We start from the raw sequence: 24,899 nt of genomic DNA on the forward strand, positions 1-24,899 counted from the left end.
CTGTTAAGAAAAACTGAACTGCTTCTTTTACCAGAATACTACAATAAAATTTTTGAGCATATAGGACAAATACATGTTCTTGGTAAAGACTGGCAACTTGGTAACTGGAAACTTGAAATTCATTCATACAATGTCAAAAGTGGATTTTAAAGTATCTGAAATGAAAGTAATCAGAATAAACTCTAAATATCTTTGTTGCAAAGAGTACTATTCTCATAGATTGGGGATGTGCAAACATACAATGTTAACGAGGTAAAAAATGGTCATATCTATTAGTTGATTTGTTACCACTAAAGAATGGAAAAGATAGATGATGTGAAGAAACTTTTAAATAAACTGGGAATAACTAATGGGCATACTGCAATGAAATTTCACAAAAAGTGTTTTCTTGTTTAGAAAGTGACTGATTCTAAATAGGTACTGTGACAGAACAATTACAATATGATTTGTATTAATTTTATGTAATCATCAAATTTTTTTCTTTCTTTTGGAATTAATATAGTTTTTTAAACACTGTTTTTTATTATCTTCAATCATATATGATATGATATGAACAAGGTTTGTGTGGTTTTGATTTTTGTTTTGTACCTTATTTCGTATATTCTCCTTTGTTTTTATATATTAAAAGTTTTTGACCATCTATTTGTTGTTTTTATTACATTATCCATTTAAATCCTGCAATTTTGTTCCAAAGTGATGTAAGTTCATGGTTTGAAGTACCAAAACTACCATTTCCTTTGCCTCAGGATTTTTTCACTGTTAAACCTATATTCAGAATATAAAAGTAGAGCTCTGTACCAATAATTAAGTTTTTGCCTTAACATTTAAAGCAGTTATTTAAAATTCGTATTTCCTGGAGATACTTCACTTGGAAATAAGCTCTTCAATTTTGTAAGGAAATTTTGGTTTGGCATAAATTTTTACTACTTTATTTCATTGTTTATCCCAGTTAAAATTTTGCAATTTTATATTTCAATTATGTTCTATGCTTGTTCATGAGGAACAATTTTGAAAAATGGTCTTTAGCATTTCTATTCCATTTTTCAAATACAGTAGAGACTCGTTAATCGGAACCCCGGTAATCGGAACGATTTTCAGTCGGACTGTGTCGTGCTGAATCGAATGTTTTTGATACTAAATTTACTTCTAAAGTATAATTTTCATGTTTTTATATTCTTCAATATATTTATTTTGTACAAAATGCAAAAATAATTTTTAACGATACGATAGCCTCGATTATTATTATAAAAATTTTCGTTAGGCTTAAAATTGACGAAAATTCAACACGAAGCGACACGCAACGGAGAAAAATTTGAACATCGGACAGGTTAATATATTTTTTCATACATAATCCGTAATCAGAACAAATCCCTAATCTGAACAACCCCAGTCCCCAATTGATTCCGATTTTCAGTTCTCTACTGTACTAGCATTCTGTTCTCTGTGAATGATATTGCCTGAAAAGGTTAATTAAAAACTGCCAAAAGTACTTGGGTAAATATTTTCTGTAATGTTGATTGACAGATGTGTTGTTAATTTTGTAACATTGATTAGGAATAGAGTGTTTTTACATTTTATATGTATAACCTCATATAATTTTACCAAAATATGAAATTTATTAACAGTATATATTATTATTTTTATTTGTAATAGGAACTTATTAGTTATATGAATTTTATTATTTACACCATGGAATGACACTGCTGCTGCTAGAACACCCACTAGGGGGTGTCCTGGGCTACTAGTAAATTATAAACTACTATTCAAAAATTATTACAAACTTCCCATACAATAAATTTTCTGTTAAGATATTTAAATTCAAAACTTCTAAATGAAGTTTTGAGAGTGAATATCATATTATTTTAGCATGTATTTATGCCCTGATATGAAATTTGTTCATAACAGGGTCTCATCATGCATTTTATGATGTTTTACAAATAAAATAATTACAAATTAATATCACAGTCTGGTATCAAGTCAACAATACAATTTGTTAGCTTAGTAGGTCAAAATATATTTAACATTGTAAGTAATGCCATGTTACTAAAGTCTGTATATAGAAAGAGTTGACTTAATATCAACGTCATGTGTGACGTCAGCACTTTTCACTTAATATGTCAAGCAATGTGTGAATTTTATTTTATTTTCTCTCACTAGATAGCAGAACAACTTTTTCCATTAATTGTGTTAACTTTTTTATAGCATGTATTAACTGTGAAGAATCATGCATTTAACTACTATTACAATGAACTTCCTCATATTCAAATACCAGAACATAAAGCTTTCATAACACTTTACAATGATGAAGAAACCAGAAGTAACTTGCCACAACTAAGAGATCAATGGCTGATGCTTATTGGTTAATACCCAAGTTGATTCTTTCCATAGATCAGGGGTCCCCAAACTTTCACAGCAGGACAGATAGCTGAAAAAATGAGAAGCATGGGCTGTATAACCATTTTGTTCAATACAGCATACTAAGTGCACAAAAAATATACAACCAAAATATTTATTTACCAATACACAAACACAATTGTTGCAGCAAGCTCATAATTGCTTTTGTTAGAAACTTCATTACAGGAACTTACACAAAAAGCGCTCTGATATCCAAAGTTGCAAAAAGTCGCCAAATTTTTTATTTCACTGATTTTCCTAAAAATTATATTATTGCCAGATGCAAAAATCAGATTGGACCACTTCTGACATTTATACATATAAAAAATTAAATTAAGTGTAAGTTTATCTACAAGCTATGATATTTCCATATAAATAATTATATTTTACCCCATTTGTGGCACAGCGTGGTGGTGGGCCAAATCCAGCCCATGAACCATAGTTTGGTGACTCCCGCCATAGACAGACTATAGTAGTAAATAAGAAATTTTACTTTTCACATATTTTCCACAGTTCTATTTAAAAATTATTTTATTCATATGAATTCACAAATGTTTGTTTCAGGAAAGCCATTTTTCTTTGGCACTACTTCAAACTAAACTATGGTTTTTTAACTGCACTATCCAAGAACAATAACTTATAAAAAGAACATTGAAACAGTATAAAGCCTGTCCTAAATAAAATCCAAATAAAACAGAAATGTATCCAAACAAAAAAATTCTTATTATAAATCTTATTATAAGCCAGAAATCTGTCTAACACAAACAAGAAATTTTCAGATAAGAAGAACAGTTTAACCAAGATAAAGAAGAAAAATTCTGTTTGTAGTCAAATAAACAAAATTATTAAATCTGGAGGCAGTCATTGTAGAATGTAGCAAACTGTATTGCAAGAATGATTTTGAACCTTTTAAGAGAAACAATGGTCATATGACAAGGGAACAAATAGACTCAAGGTCAAGGTTAGATTTTGTTGGAATTAATCAGGAATAGAGTCAAACACATTTAAGAATTGAATGCATTTTCAAGAAAAACCAACAAATGTAATTGTTTGAAAACAAAAGAAAAAGATAGCATAGTGCTGCTGGTTTGCCTTATACAGATTAGTAAATAACTAGTACCAAGTGTTCAAAAACAAGTTGATTAACATGTTAGAAATTAGAGATTAAAATAAATGATTGCAGTATTAAAATTCCTCCAAAAATCAGATCACAGAATAACTTGGTTTCTGTATTACTGTAATGCAATTAGAATTTTTGATAGTTGAGCAAGACACTAGTTTTGATAATCAAACTGCTTGTTCACTATCATCTAAGCTCATAAGGATTGCATCCCAGAACTCATCTCCACATCTATGTAACAATATCACAAGCAATATCCTGTTAGCACTTAATGAACCAGTTTGGATTTGGCAAAAAGAGTCTGCAACGTCATGTTTGATATCACTCAAAGATTCACGAAACAGTCTACCACCAATTCATTGTTTGTCAACATTTTGACAACCCATCCAAGGACAACACAGTATGAAACACACCTTGAAGTAAGACAGGTGTGGACACACTTTAAAAGCAGCTGCAGCTTCATCTGTGTTCAATAGACAAAGTGGTTTGTTCAAAAGCTATGTGAAATAGCTTTTGTTGCATTATATAGCACAAAACAACATATATCAAAATAAATGTCTATTATTAACAAAATGGTACAGGTTGTATTAGTAACAAAATATTGTCTAAAAAGTTGTTACATAGATATGGACATAGCTTTAGTATTCGAATATCTAGTACAACTTCTTGGTAACAACAAGAACTTTTTGAAAGCAAATAGTTTTCAATTCTTGCATTTGAATACATCCATCTTTAGTTGGAATCACCTTAGATTTTAGATTCAGCCCAGTAATAAAATTTTTTTACATATACAAAAGTGATTTTACAAAAAAAAAAATTAGCATAACTATATGACATTTTATCGAGTGTAGTTTAGAGAAGGAAAAAGAAAAATACTAAAACCTTTTCAAAACAGAAAAAATAATTTGGTATCATGTGATTCAGGTCTACAAGTTTTACTGTATTAATATTGTACAAAATTTAAAAGTTCACCAAATTCTTCTTTTATAATGTTAAACATGTTATAAAAGAAATAACTAAACATTAAATTCAAATAAACTACAATTTATTTGAATTTAATGTTTAATTATTACACAAACTGTAATCCATTAAAAATGATAGAAAAAGAAATGAAAACATCGTTTTAAAATTATTCACACTTTATTAATTTAAACTATTAAACTTCTTTTATCACATTTTTATGTTGTCTCCAAATAATCCCAATATTATGTTGTCTCCTAATAATCTCCTAATAATTGAAAGCATAAACTGTCTCATTGTTAGAGTATGCAATTCTAACTTAATCAATTTTGTCAATATTTTAAATTGGAAATGCAATATATGGCAAAAAAATTAGTATATTTAACTTGTGCACATCACACATGCAAACTCTCACATGATACATGCAGTCAGGCATTGTCTCGCTGGAACACAGTATTGGGTGCGGCCTGCACCAGTGGGCAAACCACAGGCCCCTCAATTCGTGTGACGCATTGGTCCGCTATCAGAGTACTGGAAATGTGCACCAGGGCTGTCCACTGATTGAACGTGATGCCTGATGTGAGGCAAGTGTAATGCTCAGTAAAAAGGGCTGGAACATAGCTTTCCCTGAGATATTGCTACACCCGTCCATTGCTGTCATTCCTCCACAGACAGAAATGGGATTCATATCTGATGCCATTCAGTGATCCAGTTTTGATAATATCAGGCTTGCAGCTCTGTGTTGAGCAGTTAATGGCACTCCTGTTGCTGACTGCCATATGTGCAGCCACACTTCATGCAACTTGTTGCAAATGGTTTGAGTGAATACAGATGAACCTATTGACAACAGGTGGCTTTGAATGTCACATGCCATTGTGAAAAGGCTGTTTGGTGAATCTGCTGTCTGTGCGCTCTGTCATGTGCTAGTTGATCCACTTCCTACGAGACATGTTCGCAGATGTTCCTTTGTCATCATTTAATACATCTCTGGATGGTACTCACGTTGTGCCCAACACTGCTGGTTTCATGTGTTGGTCTTCATTTACATGACAAAAACTAAAATGATGGTACAGGTGGGGGTCAGCAGAACATATGCACCTCATCCTAAAAGGTCCATTATGCACCAGAATGATACTATTTACAATGGTGGAGTATGCATTTCAACTGCAATTCCATTTGAATTCAAATTATTTTTAGATTAATCTATTAAATTGTAATGATTGGTGCAGACATAAAAGCATTGAATAATAACTTCAGAAGGCCACCAAATTAATCTGAAAATTACTTAAGCAGAAAAATGAAATAAAAATTAGACTCACTCTAACCATTAACCAGTGTGAATTACAATTAACTCTTGAATATCGAAAGTTTTCGTAACCCCTTCTGGGTTCTTCCTTAGGCTTCTTTCAATTCTAAACCAGCCAGATCTTGATTTAATTTGTAATTTCGTTTCGTCCAATGGTTCTTTTCATATTTAATGATTTGAAGACAGAGTTCACTCAAACAGAGACCACCATTTTTAATTCCGTATTTAAGACAATACAATTCCGGCGACTGACCTTTCTTTTGAGGCTACTAGCTGCCAAAAATGCTAAAAAGTCTTTTTAATAAACACACATTTTCCAATTAAAAATATAAATTTTTTTAAAAAAGGAACTGGTGACATACGAACGTCTTCTTTAAACCATCTAACCTTCTTGGAGTTTTAATTGGTATTTAATTATAGGTATTACCTTCTTGGTATTTAATTATTAATAGTAGCAGTAATATAGCCCAATCTGGCAATGTTTAGTTTAAATTCAAACTAAACCTGACCGGTAAAAGTAAAAGATGAAAATAAACCAAGTTTATACATTACTAGTTTGCATATCATTAGCATATATTATTTTACTACCTTGTGTATTGGCAATTATGGAGTATGTTGGTACTAGAAAAGCTTTAAGCCTGCATCTCTACAAGAAAAAATGTATGTGGCCATATCCAGTAAAGGCTGCCCATCACTAAATTAGAAGATATTAATCCAATTAAAATTTTTTATTATAAAATTAAAATATTTGTATAGTTATTTGTTAATCATGATAAAATAACCATTTTTATTTTAAAAGTTTTTAAAATATCTTTTAATTAATGTTTTGAAAATTGATTTTCATCTGCATATTTTATAATCATCCAAATATCCTTCAATTTCCTTGACTGCCAGTCATATAAGTCTCTTTCAAATCTGTTCAAAACAGTTTGAAACTTAACCAGTACTTCAAAATTTTAGCAATTTTTACTTTTGAACAGAAAAAATATCTATTTTTTGAACTGTTAAATATCTGACGCAGCAGTTAAGTTTAAAACAATTGAAACAGATATAAAAGAGGCTTGTGTCATTAACAGTCAATGAAATTGAAGGACATTTTAATGATGATAAGATCTGAAGAAGAGAGCCAATGTTGAAAACAATCAGTTATTAAAAAAGATTTCTAAAAGTAAACAGTTTATTTTACTATGGTTAATTTTGAATAAAAGAATCAGAGAGAGATGTCAAGTAGTCTAAGTCTTATATACTTGTTAGTTGAATACACTTGTTTAAATTTTATGACTTTATATCAAAATTGTTTTTAAAACAATGGCAATCTTTTTCTGCATTTAAACAAAAAATATCATTTGACAGACAAACTAATGAACAAAATCACAAATTAAAGTATTAATAAATTCTTACCTATTATCATAAATATGACAACTCATTAAATTTTAGATTGAAGAAGTACAAACTTAATAATCTTAATGATACAAAATAATAATAATAATAATAAGATACATACTAGTAATACTTTTTAAAACAGTACTTCAGTACCCATATTTTTTGTTTACAAACTTTTCTTATTAAAATCTAGGTCTATTCTGAATATTTGGTCATGAATTGATTACAGGTTAGAAATATCCTTACATCAATAACTATTGATTGCCAGTATACAGGAGGCTTTCAACTATTCATTACTATTATTATTCATTGCACTTTATATAATTAAATACATAAATTTTATCATATTTCATGAACCACAGTGCCTAGAAAAAATAACATTAATTATTTTGTATTTGAAAAATATCTTAGACTTTATGAAAGGTTGGTCATAATTTTTTGTTAATGATAAAAATATTAAAGAAGACTTTTCAACATCTTTTTTATTTTTATATAAATGAGTTTTATTAAAATATTAGAACTAGTAAGCATAACAATAAGCATATTATATGTTTAATATGTAATTTAGTACAATGTTATAGTAAAAAACTAAATCAAATGGTTTAAATAAACTTTGGGTTTTAAACATAAGAATTGTTTTACTTAGCATTTTTATTTTGATTTGTGTGCAATTCATATGTAAAACAGCTTCATTAACAACAAGAAACAACCAAAAGAAAATTTATTTCATTCAAATTCCTTAATTATATATTTTAATTGAAGAGGTCAGTGTATAAGTCCATAAATGACTGGTTTTGAGTTATTGATTTTTGTCATCTGTACATGTGTTCCCATCTGTCTACACAATAAAAATATATGATATGCCTTATTGTGGGCTGTTGAAAGCATTTGAAGTTATGAGTGTGGAACAAGGGCATATGTCCAAAAACATATACACTTCTTAAACATTTAAAGGAAAGTAGAAAGATAAGAAAAGTATAAATTATAAATCCATGGGATATATTATTCTGATGCATAGAATGCAATGTTGCCAGATTTTCAAGTAGACATCTTCCTGCAAAATGCACTGTTAATGTCTTGAATTCACTCTTACTGAATCTTGTTTTTCTTTTTATTGCAAATCAACAGGTAAAAAGCTTTATGAATATATTTTCTATTTAATTTTACTTACCAAATACTAAGAGCATTAAGACCACCTATTTATTTTTTTAGTATAATATCATTATGGATTTTTCACACTTATTTTTCTCTATATAGTCAAAATTAGATCATAATATTAATCAGTTTAATACAAAAGGCATAGTTTTGTATTGGAAGCAATGTTTAATGTAAAACTTGTAAATGTGAAACATTGTGAAACAGATGTGAATCATTAATTTGCTAATTCTTTCAAAGAATTGCAATAACCAAGAAATAACATTTTGGATAACAATACCTCAAATGAAACTTCATAATGCTGAATCAAAAGTGCATTAATTGAAACTCTTGCATGCAACATAAGGATATATGACCAAGGTATTTGCATGGTCACAACAACAACATGGTGCATCAACATTTAACCTACCAAGCTTTTGTGAGACAGAAATCCTCCATATGAGCTCTAGCTGTGGGCCACTTACTTCTTGAACCAAGCTCTTCAACTGTTAACTACATAGATTATTAACTGCCAATTATATATTGTAAACATCATATTTTGAATTAAATCTGATTAATTTTCAGATATGACAGATTTTAGAAAACTTTTCTCTCTAAATACAGTTTTCGACTTTAAAAATGAATTAAACCTAATTCAAAAAACTTAAACTCTTAATAAAATCACTTTCTAAATAAAACTACTGTATTTGTTATTTAGGAAAATAAAAGAATCTTGATGTTTCATAACTTATAAAAGAATATCTTTAATTTTAAACTTTATTTTATATTTTTATCACTATGAAAGAAATTTAAACTGGCTTGCATCAAAATATTGTCTTGTTATCAAACAAAAGCAGAGTTCACATAATCTGATCAGTTCATTTTTATACTAGCAATAACACTTGAACAACCGTACTTTTCTCACACCTTGAACAGCTGCAGATGGTCATTTTAACCATCCTTGCTAAATTGTTAAAGTGTATTCAAAACATAGAAGAATATTTAAAAATATTACAAGGTTAATACAGAGTTAAAGGAATGATAAGATCCACATTTCAACTTTTTATTCTAAAAGAATGTTCATAACAGGAACACAATTCAAACAATAATGATTTTTACATTATTGTAAGCCACTATGATTTCAGACACTGTCAATTGTCAAATAAAAAGTAAATGTTCCACTATAATCTTTCCACATGATTGAGTGAGCTCAACGTACAAATTATTTACAAGTAACTGATACAAGTAACTATCTTTCATGAAAATTTGATACAGGCTGTCTTCTAAAGAAGACTGTGAGGCAGTTGTTTGATTTGGTATATTTTAGAGAATTTATTTTTTACTACTTCTCTTACAGATGATTTAGGGCTGAAATTTTCATGTCTTATCCAATATTTTACAAATAAATAATCATCTTCCACTATTTAAAAAATAAATGCATGTTAAGAGATTTTTATGTTGATAATGTCTTTATGGATAACCCAATAACTGTTTTCTGTCAAATCAAACACAGTGCGTGTAAAATGCATTTGTTGTTTATATGAGACAGCTCTCAAAGAATACTTAATCATCATCTGGTCCATAGTATCTACACCAAATTTTATAGTACTGCATTAGTTTGTTTTCAGCATGCTTTTTATTTCTTTCACATGTTTCAATGTAAATTACTCAAATCTAAACCACTCTTTTCATTACCTTGACATATAGCAAGGATTTCCTTTCTCCATGTTTCTGCTCTTTGCCAATAATCAGCAGATTAAGGCTGTTATGAATCATTGTTATAAACAAGATTGTGGAAGGAAAACAAACAAACAAGTCGATAGCTGTCAACAAAGTCAATAACAAAACTAAATTATAAAACTAAAATTACATTACTTTTGTAATTTTGCTTTAGCAATTAATTTCTAATATTTGTGATTAAGTAGAAAACAGTGTTAAATATAGTCTCAGTAGGTTGAATTTAATAAACATATTCTCTGAAAAAGGTCACCATATTAATGTTTGTTTAAAGGAAAAGATTAAGAGGAAAGAGGAATAAATATAAAACATTTAAACAAATTGTTTAAAATTTTATTCTAATTAATTAAATAATTAAAAACTTTTTCTCATGGTTACCTCAGCAACAGACATCTGTTAACACTAAAGCATTTTTATCTCATTATTGCAAGTGCACCTGTAAAAGTCACCAGTGTATAAGGTTTGTTTGACTGCTACATAGTCATAACTTATAATTTTCATAATATTTTAGCTTTAGATAATTATGTTTTTAATACTTGAAAAACTTGCTATAATAAATATAGTGCATTACAGACATGGATGGTGCTAGGTTAAGAGAGAGTAAGTGACATCCCACTCATCAACCTTCCCTAAAATAATTTATTCAGCTGACCATTATTGGAGGAGTTACTTTAAATGTGAATTGATTGTTTGCCAAATAATTATGCATCTTCAGTAAACTTTTTCTACTTATAAGTCTTACTGGAAAATTAATCATTAAATTTAAAAAATGAGTTTATTTAATTATAAAATGTGCAGATAACATCCATCCCACTGAAACAACATTCTGTCCTGCCTCCACCCTCATAGAAAGAATATCCTAGTGCCATTATTAACAAGTGTGCTGATAACTGAAAAACTTTTAAGATATTTACTTTCATGAAAAAACAAATATTTTCTTTCAATACATATTCTTTCATTACCCATGCAGAGAAAAAATGCTAACTATAATCTATACAGGAAATGTAATTCAATGTTTTAGATATATATAATAAAAGAGTGTACCAATAATGACCATATCCATGATGTTTTCTATATACAATTAAAATATTAATACAGATATCCCTCATATAACATTGTAGTTACATTACGAAAAAGTGTCATATTATGTGAATCAGTGATATACAAAGCAAAGGACTAATGCAAAACATAGGGTTATGTTCCAGAAGTTAGCAGTAGTATACTATTCTTTTTTTGTTACTAAGAGAAATATGTTTATTAAAACAATCGATAATTTATTTCCATCAATAATTAATTAACGATCACAATTAAAACTACTGTATTAGGCATTAATATTAATTTTAGTTAAACAAGGGCATTTTCTTTTCACAAAGTATCGTCATCATCTCAGCTTTTTTGTTGATCTTAATCAGAAGTATCAGTAACATTTTCATAATTTTTATTTTTTATCATAAAAACTTTTTATGGATGACAAAATAAAAATATGTTATTAATTGAAAATTTGTTCTAGTGAGTTGTATTTGTTCAGTCAAGTACCGAGCGATTTTTTCCAAAATTTTTGTTCAAATACAGAGATACTGTTGTATTTCGTTTGTCATTTTTACAAATGAAGTAATCATTTGTAGGTAAGTAATACCTACAGTTAAAAAATAAATTTAATAACACTTACCTAAAAATGTTTAAATAAACTTTACTAAATACAAAGATTAATCTATAAAAACAAAACACAGTCTTTAGGGCTAAAGTCTGAAAGCAATGCACACCTGCTTGATAGGAAAGTTAGTGCAAAAATTTTTTTTCTTGTCCTATCAGTATTCATTACAGTAAACCTGACAAAAAGCACAAAGTAATTCGAAAATTTCGATATTTTAAAATCCATGGGCAAAAACGCGTGCTGCTTATTTGAATAAAGAAAAAATATCAAATAACAAAGTTTACAATTAAAAATTGTGAAATTTTCTACAAAGGATTTCCAAAACCATGTTAGAGCAAAACCAGAAGTCGTGTTGTATGGAGGATATCCCCAATATTCAAACCATGTTGTACAATTGATACCTGTATTCTAACTTCTATTATTGAAAATTATCATCTGGCATGGTACATATTTCAAATATATACACTAATTTGGTTCAGAATTTTTAAACCAAACAAATATCCTATTTAAAAATCATGGGATTTTCCAAGTTATTTTAATTATAAAAATGAATTAATTTACTATATAATTTCACAATAGGTAATTATAGCAGTTGTAAAGCTATTAATTAAACTAAAATTAATAATTTTAAAAATGTTTAGAAAAAAAGATCAAGCTGAAACAGGATTCAAAATATGGTTTCTGCAAACTCTAGTCTAAATTACATAATTAATTTAAAACAACATGGTAAAATCTAATGATTTTTGATTATTTATTTGAAATTTCATATGAAGTGAAAATTTAATTATCTGACTTTGATGGGACCAGAGATCTTTCGGATAACCCAGAAACTCGTTTGCTCTTGTGATTTAGATACAAAATCAAGCACTTTGCATTTTGGATAATCCAGTTTACATTGTAACATTATTTTTATAAAAATAAATAAATAAATAAATAAATATAATATATATATGTATGATATATGATATGATATGATGTAATTCTTGATTTTTTTAGATATTTTAAACATTGAATAAGAAAATCTTCATCTTTACTTGGTCATCTTATGTGGTATGACGTGTTTTCCTTTAAATTAAAATTAATAATTCCATATGGCATTTAGATAATTTATCAAATATAACACAATTGCAAATATCAATATATGCATGTAAAAATACTTGAAATGTCCATTATGCAGGTTAAAAGTACCAGTAATATATGCTAAAATTGATAGATTGAAATGCATAGAAATTTTATTTCTGTATGAGAGCAAATCTTATTAATATATGTTACATCACACTTTTTTGGTGGAAGAGACAAACATATAATAGATGACACAAGGGATTTGAAAATTATGATGTCGTAAATCACATATTAAAATAATATGTGATTTATGACATCACACATGAAACATTATTAAAATAATGTTTCATGTAGGAAGTATGCAATCAAGTCAATTATGAATAAAATTATATGTTCAATAACATTTTATAAATTTCTGTAGTATTTAATCAATTGTTATTGAATTTATTTCTATTTATATATAATTGTTTATAAGAAGTTTGAACATGGTTGGGTTAACTTAATTTCTCTTGTTGTACAGTTATGTAACCAATCTAAAGCTGTATATTTTGTTTATAGCCCTGTACAAATAATGAGAAATGAGTAAACATTCTTTATTAACTAAGTATACCTTTAGTGTCGAAGTTGATAGTAATGTTTTGTTCCATGCAATATCATAAACTCTACTAAAAATGGTTTCAGTGCAACTAGAACTTAACTGTTTTGGCTTATTTTGATGCTTCATACAACATTGACTTAAAGACATTTCAACACTTAAAATCATTTTTTAGCAGGAAATGATTTGTACAGTATAATAAAAAAATTTTTCCATTATATCTAGGATCCAAACACCTATATATACAGGAAGTCCTTATTAATTTGAACTCAGATAGTTCAAAATCTCATTAGTTCGTAACCATACTATTTGTCCTGGCCAAGGATATAAAGATTTACACATTAAGGAATTCGGTCAGTTTGAAATACAGCTACTATGGAATTTGAAGTGAATATTCTGTCTGAAATGTGATATGTATATGTTAACTCATTCTTTTAGATCTATGTGCTTCCATGCCATAAGAGAACAATAGACAAAGAACAACTCTAATTTGGTCAATAAGGCTTTGTTTTTACAGTAACACATCTTCGAGAGTCACCATGAACTACCCTTTTTATCTCTTATCTCATAAAATATGACTAGTTTTTGAAATTGATAGATTGGGCTACAAGTAGCAGATTGAGATATCTATAGGGTCTAGGTTACTACATTTGGATGACTTACTACTTTTTGGGCCACTTTATAATAATTTGGGCTACATTTTGGGGAATTCTGCTTTACTTTTATAAAACCTATCTGGCAATGTATGAGGTTCTCACTGGACACATGCTGTTTACCTTCACATTTACGTTATTATTATTAAAAACCAACAACTGCCGAATTATCGGTCTAGCAAATGGCTATAGTAATATTAATAATTTAAGTTAATTTTGGTACTAGAGTTAGGCGTTAGGCGCCGGGTTAGTTGTTGTTTATTTATTATTATTAATTAATTAATGAAAATAGCATTCTGTATATGTAGCCCTTGCTTAACAAATTACATCAGTTACATGGCATTTAGCATACTGTTCAAAAATATGTGAATCTCAGATAATTCAAAACTTGATAATTCCTTTGTCCCTTGAATTTTGAACTAATGAAGATTTCCTGTACTTAGCAATTCAGCTTTAATTTTTGCTGTTTTGCCATATTGTTGATTGAACTGAACTCAATGTAATGGAATCTTATGTAAGTTCGCCGACCTTTGGGGGGGTCGTTAATCCCGCGACAGGATGGTCTAGGGTCGTTCGCGTGTGGGTGTGAGGGAGGATGACACAGACAATAAGTGTCTCACAAAGAAACCCGTTTATTTAAATATAAAACAACTCACACTATGCACAGATCGTTACAAAGGTGAACGTTCGAACGTTTTTGTGCCGATGTGTTTCCTATCGTCGCTTGATAGAAGGCCCCGGGGCAGCGGCTGGTGCAGCGACTCGTCGGTTGGCGTCGGCGGACCTTTCGATGGACACCTTGGAACACCTCTTGTCTCCCTTGAAACCTCTCGGAAAAGTCTCTTGTCCTTCCAATTCGGCGATTACTTCAATCTCCCTTTTTCGTATTGTTCATGTTGATTGGCTCCACGTCCTTCCTTTCTCTCTTCTCGATTGGTCCCTCGCTTGTTTCCAAGCGAAAAACGACCCTTGTTCAAGTCACGAGAAAAAACCACCTCGACAAATCTTACTTGACACCCTCCGTTTACTCAGGATGGAAAGAATTGATGGAACTTTGAAACTTGCGCTCATATTTTCCCTATTGTTGTCTAGTCTGAGAGATTTTTGAAATTCAATGCTTTGATATGAAGTTCCTTTTTATAATTAACTTTTCCCTTTTTCCTAATTTTAATGATCTAAATTTCGTATACGAGCGACTTGTCAAAGGTCCATCTATACTGGAGGACATTCGTCTACAATCATTACTCATTACAATTATTGCGTTTTATTTTACATTAGGCCTTTTTGTCTTTCGACATCTTTCTCCTTTTTTTTCATGCGTCGCGGTTTCAAATGACTAACGCGTCAAATACGATCTTTGATCGGCTTTTGTCCCTTTTAACAATGGACGATTTTCTACATTCGTTTGAACAATCTTCTAATATAAATAATTAATGTTAACCCGTTTTTGGGACTTCACACTTATCTGTGGATGCCCTATACATGGAAGTTTGACTACTTTGAGAAAGATAATTTGTTGTGTGTGTATTCTATTAAACATTATATTTACACAGTTTTTTGAAATATTTAAATTTAATATTATTAAATTAATAAATATAACATTTTCAATAATTTTAATCCAATCAATTCAAAGGATTTGAGAATATGAAAAAATGAGAGATTTCCATGGCAACACAAAATGTCTTTGTGAGACTTCAAAGGAATGCAAGTTAAACTATACAAACTTTGAAATTTGCATGCTCATCTGTAATTGGATGTCAGAATGCTATTTCTCACATGAACTGTACATGTACAAAACATTCATTGTACAGAAAGGAAAAACAGACTAAAGAATCATTTGAAAAAAATAACAGTTACAATCATACAAACAAGCCATAAAATTTATAAAGAATGTATTTAGTTCTGTAATGATCAAAACTGCAAAATATGCAGTAAAAATCATAAACACAAATTTTATATGCATTTTTAGAAATAAATAACATATCCATTTTTGGACAATCTTAATTTGATCTATTTAAAACCAAATCACATTTATATTGATGTTTTAACATCATATCATTTAAGGAAAAACATGCACATGCATACAAATCTGACCCTTAATTATTATACAGTAAACATCTACAAGTTTCCGTGAACCAAAGGTAGGAAAAAGTTGACTTACAAAACAATATATAGTTAATTTCAGAAAAAAATAAAATAAAACTTATGTAAATTAGTTAATTCATCAATCAAGCTTAGTGGAGTAATAATTAATAATTTTGTTATGTAATAATTTGCACAAAAAGAGTTTATATTAATATACAAAAAAGATTTTTTAATATAAATTTAATTTCTATTTTGTTTATCTAAACTGCATATTTTTCATTACATTTTTATGAAGATATTTCAGTTAAAATAAATTATTAATGTGAAACTTTAAGATTTTTATGAAAACTCACCAAACTACATTTCTTTTCCTTTCAGAAAAATCAAATTTAAATTTTAAAATTACTTAACATGATACTACATCACTTACACTGACTTACTTAACCTTAAAACCTTTCAAAATTAACATTTCTTAAAAGTAAACATACAATAAATAATAATTACATTATAAAAACCATATAATCAATTCTACTTTAAGACTGTCTTAATTAAATTCATCTTAATTAAGTTGAATTATTTTTCATGTAAATAACAATGTTATATTGATTTGAAAGGACTGAATTTGCTTTATACTAAGAAAGAAAATGAACAAAGGAATTCTAAATAGCCTCTGCATATATAACTTTTAAATCTAAGAACAAATGGATTGTTTATTTATAACATAATTGTGTTTTTTACAAAAAATAAAAATAAAAACAATTTCCTTCCTCTGTTATAACACTTCACAATTAAGCTTGTAGTTTTAATTCTTACAGGACTACGTTCAAACACATGAACATAGTAGTTTCTCAGATGCAGACTAAATATATATGCGCAGATGCAAACAGGATGTTATAAACTTCTAAAATTTCTGGAATTTTATCTCTATCATTACATTTATACCTCTCTAAACAGTAGAGTGCTGATTGTAACTACTATAAATCAAACACAACCAACCAGTGTGATGCATACATCTTAAAAGCATTTCACTTCATAAAATTTATGTAAGCATTTCCATCTGCTTCAACTGAGTTTTTTAGCAAATATATAAAATGTTTTTAAAACAAATTCATAAAAGTTAAAATTAAAAATATCACTTTTCATTTAAAAACTATTTATATATCATAATTGATGGTATGATTTAACTTAGTTTCAGAAGGACATTTGCGCAACAGTAACAATTTTTAAACAATTTCTCAGATAAACTTTACAATTTAATTTGACTCTAGCAGCTTTTCAATTTTTCCCAGATTCTACTCAAGTATATCACAGGCTTAAAACATTTTAAGCTATATAAAGAATAAGTTTAACTAGCTATTGTTTAGAAATAAGTTTAAAATTAGCCATAAAAGAAGCAGCCTATTCTCTTTCGGTTAGTAAATTTAATCTAAGATTATATATTTTACGATTTTTTATATCTTAAAACAGAAACTTAAATGTTTCTGTGTTAGGACTAATTTACTATAAGAATATAAACTAACTGTTTCTGAACTTTTTGTTTGTTTTAATCACCATCCTAATATTCAACAGAAAATTATACAATGATAATTTGAGAACTCATGTTTTTGTTCCATTTCATGACTGTAAATTTAACTATGCCAACAAACAATTAGACAACAAAAAAAGATACATTCATCATGTGCTATACATTTCCAAATATTTATCTGATATTGAAAATGCAGCATACAGTATATAGTTGTAAAAGTATTCATCTTCATCTCACCATCATTTATAAATTTAAAATACTGGTTTATGTTTAATTTACTCTAAAAACTAGTCTGATCTATGTCTGATTTCTTAAACTTTTATATTCAATGCGTTTTATTGACCTTACAAGTATTTTATCCTTTTTATTAATGAATTAATAAATTCTTCTTTACTTCACAACTGGGTGCATAGGTAGACACTGGAATTAATAAATGTAATATTTATTCTATACTTAGTTCACAACAGTATTAAATTGTCATAAGAATTTTACAAATTTTATGTTAATCTTTGTCCTACTTACTCACATATTTCAACAATATATTGTTTTATTTTCATGTTTAGTATATATATGAATTTGAATATATCAAAGTTTTATATATATTTATGTATACACACACACACAATTCAAGTAGCATGTCATATACCTATATCAAAACCTTATTTCTTGGTTCTAAGACATACTATGAATTTGAAATCAAATTTTAAGATTATTTTATTGAGGAAAAAAGCTTTTAAATAATTAATTTTTATTGAGTTTTGTTAAATAAAAACAAAGTTAAAAACATAATACAAAGCTAAAAAACAGATATTGTTTGAAAGTTCAATTTTCATTATATCAATTTAAAGACATTTTAAATATTAACAATTACTTATTGTGATGTTATCATAATGTTGGACTGCAATTTCTAATCCTATCTTAATTAGAAAAATCACATAATTTCTGGTCCAGACCAGAAGGTCGTATATAGTTAATTAGGGCCTTCAACTCCTAAACTTTCCATATCTGGTCTTGATTTTCATCTATCTAACTCCATTCTCAAGATTAAAGAAGGATGGACAGACAGCCAAATGACAATGGGAATCTATAGGTCTGCAACTGTAACCCAAAAAGGAGTTGAAATTAAACATATATTATCAGCAAAGCTTACTGAACATTCACTTCTATTTTGGATAAGTAAAAATGGATAAAAAAACATGTCTAAGAATCAGAAAAATACAGTCTATGCTAGTTGAAGGGTTTGTGCAAATAATATATATACAAACACCCACTTCACAACATATATACCGTATTTTTCAGCATTTAAGACGACCCCCAACTTTTACAGTTAAAATATAGAGTTTGGGATATACTCGCCCTACAAGACGACACCCGACTTTTGAAAAGATTTTCTTGGGTTAAAAAGTTGTCTTATACACAGGAAAATACGGTAATTTTTTTATGTGATTCCAGCTCCTTTTTGCTACAAATTTCACAGATATATATTTATTTATATTTATATTCCATTAGCGCACAGATTATTTTTATCCATTAAACTTATACAATTTCAATCTTTTATTCTTAAATAATATTTATTCTCTGTAAATACACACATTAACAAAGCATGATGCATATGCCAATCAATTATTTACTTATACAGTATAATTTACTTATTCATTGTAATTATTCATATATTACAATATCTTTATATTTATTAATATTACATACATAGTTACTTTCTCAGTATATAATATTGATCATAACATTGTATTACAGATACTGGAAGACAAAAATAATCTCATGATATCTACATACATAATGAAATAGATTATTCAATGACAGAAAATTTTTTTATGGAAAAGAATATGTGGACCCTCTATGCAAGTTAAAAATGAAATCATTATTTAAATAAATAACTTTTAAACAGAGCTCTCATACCGAATTAAAGTATTAAGCTAATTAGAGTATCAAAAACATAATAATAAATGACAATTAAAAAAAAAACTTAATTAAAATGCTACTTATACAAACAAGGTAATTCAAAAGTTTATTAATATATTTTTGCATCATCATCACCATCATCATCATAATTATAAATGTATCCCGACGACGAGAACAAAGGAACTTAAATACAGTTACGAAAAAAACTTTATTTAAAAATTAATAAATATTTCTTTATAAAAACCACAGCTATTTATTAAACAAAAATATTCAATTTAAACATTAATGCTTACATATAATCTATTAGAATACATTTTAAAAATAATTTAAAAATTTTTACACTTAAAAAAGTTAGCAAATTCCATTTTTAAATTGTTTTATTTCAAATCCATACCCAAAGATGTCTTAAACAAGCCAAAAACATTTCTGTAATAGAACAATCTCAAACTATTAACTAACATCTCTCACTTTTTAATAATTTTCCATATTTTTCACAATTTACAAAGGCAATGCAAAGTGGAAGTAGCCTGCTCTCTCACAAAATTCAAATGTAAGATCCCACAAAAGCATGCACAATAAAAATTTAAATGATCAATAATAAGACCATCAAATCATATAATTTTATGTCAATTTTCCAATATCCATTAAATCAATATATATATATATACAAAGAGATTTAAAAATAAAAATCAACATATATCATAATACAATTAAGATAAGAGAACAAGGTTTTAATTTGAAAACATATTCATAATGATATAAACTTCTCTAGAACAGTGCAATTTTCATATAGAAAAACAAAGAAACTTAAAACCTTAATAGAAAAAAGCTTTAATTATAAAAGTTTGATTTTTATGATTTAAATACTTTCTCCATTTTTAAAATCAGTATTCATTTTAATTATGATTTAACTCATTAAGAGTAATCATGATTAAGATTCATATGTAATTGATTATATATTGGATGACGATTATGATAAAGAACAATTACTTTCACTTAAACCAAGATATTAATTTCATTTAAAGTATAAAATATAATCAGATCTTGTAAAATTCTTCTTGATTTAATACAAAATTAAAATTAATTCCAGCAAATTTTCTATGTTAAGGACAATTTTAATTAAGTTTAGGTTTGATTTTACGATAAACTCCATATAATTGTATTATAATCGGATCTGTATACGTTAAACCCACAAATATATTTAAATAATTCATTGTTTAGAAGTTAATTAATTAATTTATAAATTAATTTTATAAAACTTACTTCGGAATTCTAAAAATCCCAAAGGCAAATTTATCATCGAGTTAATCATCGTTTAATGCATTTTTTAAATACGAAATTATTATAGAACAACGAATAACGCGATCAACGTTGAGTAAATATTGCAATAAAGAACTTACATTCCTATTCTAATTACTTGGTCTAACATTTCTTTCTCCCAAACATCAAAACAAGACATTCCGCCATCTTACCATTGGTTGGTGACGTCAAAAATCGTGAGCAGCAGACATTAATTTTATCAAATTATTAATTAACTAATTTATTTTTGCTTTTGTATATTAATTAATTATTTATTTTAACCAAAAATAAATAAAATGTATAAATATAACAATTTTTCTTATTATTCGCAAATATATCTTTTGTCGCCATTTAAAAGTTTTTAGTTTTTTTTTAATTTTATTAATTGGATCCTTTTTTAAATTAAAGTTTTAAAAATTTCTCAAATTTTGTTTAATTTCGATTAAAAAATTTAATTTGAGTAAAATTTCTTTATGGTTTATATTAAGAAGTATTGAATATACGCGTCCTACTAACCGATTTATGTCATAATTCAAATTTATTAAAGTGAATTATAAAAAAAGTGGATATTTTTTTCGTAAATGGAAAATAGGACGTTAATTAGTATTAATTTTCGGTATTATATCTCTTCAATAACGTTTTTAATTTCACAAAACCATACATTCGTTTATTAGTTTATACCATAGTGTAAGGCTGTAAGCTATGGTTTCACGAAAATCTAATATCAAAAAAGCAACCCTGATTCCTTTATCTGGCTACTAAGACAAATAATTACTAAAAAATTTGGTAGAAAGTAGGAGGGTTCGGTCGTCATCTATTGTTAAATTTAATAATTATAAATAAATGGAACTTAATTTTAGAATATTCTGGAAAAAGAAACTGTACCTGGAACGGGAATCGAACCCGCAACTGCCGCTTAGCGTGCGGGTTTGTTGCTAGTTATGCTACGGTCTTCGCTTGCAGATTAATTAATTAATTTAAATACGACTATATCAATCACTCACGAGCCAACTGGGGATGACTGAGCACCCACTGCCCCATTGTTCTCAGCCAATTTACACTTTAAACCCCAGCATGATATACAGTATATATTAATATATATATTACCATCAACCTAATAATTAATTCAGAGGTGGCAGCCTTACCGCCTACCTCCTCCAAATTTATTAGTAATTATTTAGCCTTAGTAGCCCGATAAAGGAATCTGGTTGTTCGTTTGATATTTCAAGTAACTATTCGATTGGTTGTATTCGTTATAAAAAATATGTAACTTGTAGTGTATGTATTCACAGTGACGACAGTGGGTTGTCATGTTTTCTATTGGTTGGTAATGATTGTGTTGGTAATCATGTTTTCTATTGGTTGGTAAAATCCGCCATATTCAGTCCGCCATATTCAGTATGTAACGTGCAATTTGAAAAAACTGTACTTCCCGTGTCGTCCGTTGTCTGTCCTTCCTTAATCTCAATAACGGAGTTAGATAGATGAATGGCGAAACCAGATAGGTCTCGCCATTCATCTATATTAGTGTTTCTCAAACTTTTTGGTCCGCGATCCCCCTTTTGCATTTAAAAATTTCAAAGGACCCCGAAGAATGAGTATGTGTAGAAAAACATCCCGGAGATAGTGGGTCAATTTAAATTCAGGAGGAGTTAATTTCTTTTGTTTAATTAATCTATTTTATGTTGAAATTTCTCTTCGTTGCGTGTCGCTTTGTGTTGAATTTTTGTCAACGTTAAGATTAACGAAATTAAAAAAAAAATTATTTCTTTATTTTTCACAAACAAAATAAATATTTTGACAAATATAAAAACAAAAAGGAATTATATTTTGGAAGATAATCTAGTCTCGAAACGTTTCAATTCAGCACAACACAGACCTCAGAAAAACAAACAAACTTACCACTCACGTTGGGAAAAAAGTCTCGTTCAAATACTGGCGCGTCCTTAAGGACCTTTTCATGGTACCCTCCCAGTGCTGCCAGCTAAAAACGCATATCAACTAAAATAATATCGGAGTACCCCAAGACATAGCCAAATATTGCAGCGCCACAGCACTAGCGGAAATTCGAATTTGCCGACTGAAACGCTTTCAATTAATCGGTTTTCGGATTACGACGCTCTACTGTTTTCTAACTGGACTTGCCTACAAACGCAACGCTGCTAGCGAACATCGTTCCAAATGACAACATTGTTCTATCATAGTTTAGGCGGAGAGTGGCACTCGGGGATTACCCAATAGCGCACAAATTTATGAATATAATATTTAGGCTCGTATTTAAATATTTATACTGTTTTTATTACGTATTTATATGCGCAATTTATTTAAGTAAAAATTATTTTATATATTTTTGATTTCTATTATTTCTAAACATGAATCCATAATATTTATAAACATTTATAAAATATTTGGAAAAAAATTGATCTGGAATCATTTTTAGCGACTCCCACTTTGAGAATCACTGATCTATATAAGGGCATGAGTCCTCGATTAAATATATACGAACATCCGATGCTAACCGAAAGTCACGTTATTTCCATTCAAAAATTTTCTGTGATTAAAATTAAATTCTCAATCCCTTGGGGATTAAGAAAAGGGCAGCCCAACGACAAAGGGGCGCTCATGATTCTAACTATATCTACATGCATATATATCCTCATGTTCAATCCAAAACGGATGAACAGCAGGCGAAAGGAGATTATTTTAACTATTATATAAAATATGGTTTTAATAGGAGCAGCTCTGATATATAACTATTTTCCTTCTTTATTCTGGAAATATGCTTTTTAAACAATATTTTCAATATATCATGTAATATAGAATTTTATTAGTTATATTTAAATCTTGTAGTTTCTTGGAAGGTATTTATCAGACGTGACAAACATGTCTTTTTGAAATTTACTCAATTAACTGCAGATATTTCTATTTTAATTACATTCTTTATTTTTATAGGTTTGTAATTTTTGAAATTGTCTATAGATAAAATAAATGGGTGTTTTTAGGAATGTCTAGAAAATATTTTATATAATTTATTTATTGTTTATTGTAATTTTATTATTTTTAAATTTAATATCATTAGATGTAAGGCACCTTTAATTTATTCTCCACAATAACGATACAAAAGGCAAGTGTCATTTATATTGTTAATGTGCAGAATGCATTAAAGACATCTCTGAAAATCAAAATAAATTATCTTAAAAACTTACAGGATATATATTTACATTACAAAAGAATTTTAAAAATATCATGTATAAAAAATGTCATGCATACTCCGCCAGAAGAGCGAAACGTAGAATTGGAATTTATGAAAAGGAAGTGGAAAATGCTAAACAGCGACGAGTGAGGCGATTGCCTCCAGAAGCCGAAAATGAGATAAATAAAAATAATAAGCCAAATATAATGGAGCACAATAAATATAGCAATACTTTAAAGTTATTTATAAATAATAGTGACGATACTAGAAGTGCACATTGTTGGCAACCGTTCTGGAAGCAGGGACAAAAACAAAAAAAAAAAAAAAAAAAATTCGGTTTCGCCTTCAGGTGCAAGTTACCATTGAGTTGGCAATGATTTTAAAGATGATAATGACTCATACCAGCTCTAATTATTACTTCTTAGTAATGATCAAATGTCAATCATGGATAGAAATATCAAATTTATGAATTAGACAAAGAAAACTATCCAGGCTTTGAAATTCATTAAATTTGTATTAAAATAGAATCTCTTTACAGCTGAACAGCCATTTGTTTTGTATTTTATATATTTTCTGATTTCAACTTTTAAGTTTCATATTTTTAATTTTCAAATTTAGCAATAAAAGAGGCAAACATTTGATTTTAAATTTGTAATTTTTCTAATTTATGTAATATAATAAAATATAAAAGTTAGGCATAGAAATGTTGTATTGGTCATTTATTAATTTTTATACCTTATCTGCATATCCTTTTAATCTCGCAGTCATTGTGCTCCGTTATTATAAATTTTGTACTCTTACTAATGTTTCGATAATTTAGACTAATTATACATGCCTATAAAAAGCTCTAAACTTGTAAATATTTTTATTTAATAAATT

General features: G+C 28.2%; 1 protein-coding gene across 1 annotated transcript in view; it reads right to left on the bottom strand.

Annotated features, from left to right (window-relative positions):
- The window catches only part of LOC136974251 (F-box/WD repeat-containing protein 7-like), a 77,272-nt gene extending 56,228 nt beyond the window's left edge, over positions 1 to 21,044 (bottom strand). The window contains 1 exon segment of the mRNA XM_067269088.1: positions 20,929 to 21,044. The gene's annotated coding sequence lies outside the window, so the exon portion shown is untranslated.
- Positions 21,045 to 24,899: the final 3,855 nt, after the last annotated feature.

This window comes from Centruroides vittatus, unplaced genomic scaffold, assembly GCF_030686945.1.
Source record: "Centruroides vittatus isolate TY-2023 unplaced genomic scaffold, ASM3068694v2 contig_345, whole genome shotgun sequence".
In the NCBI taxonomy this organism is placed as follows: domain Eukaryota; kingdom Metazoa; phylum Arthropoda; class Arachnida; order Scorpiones; family Buthidae; genus Centruroides; species Centruroides vittatus.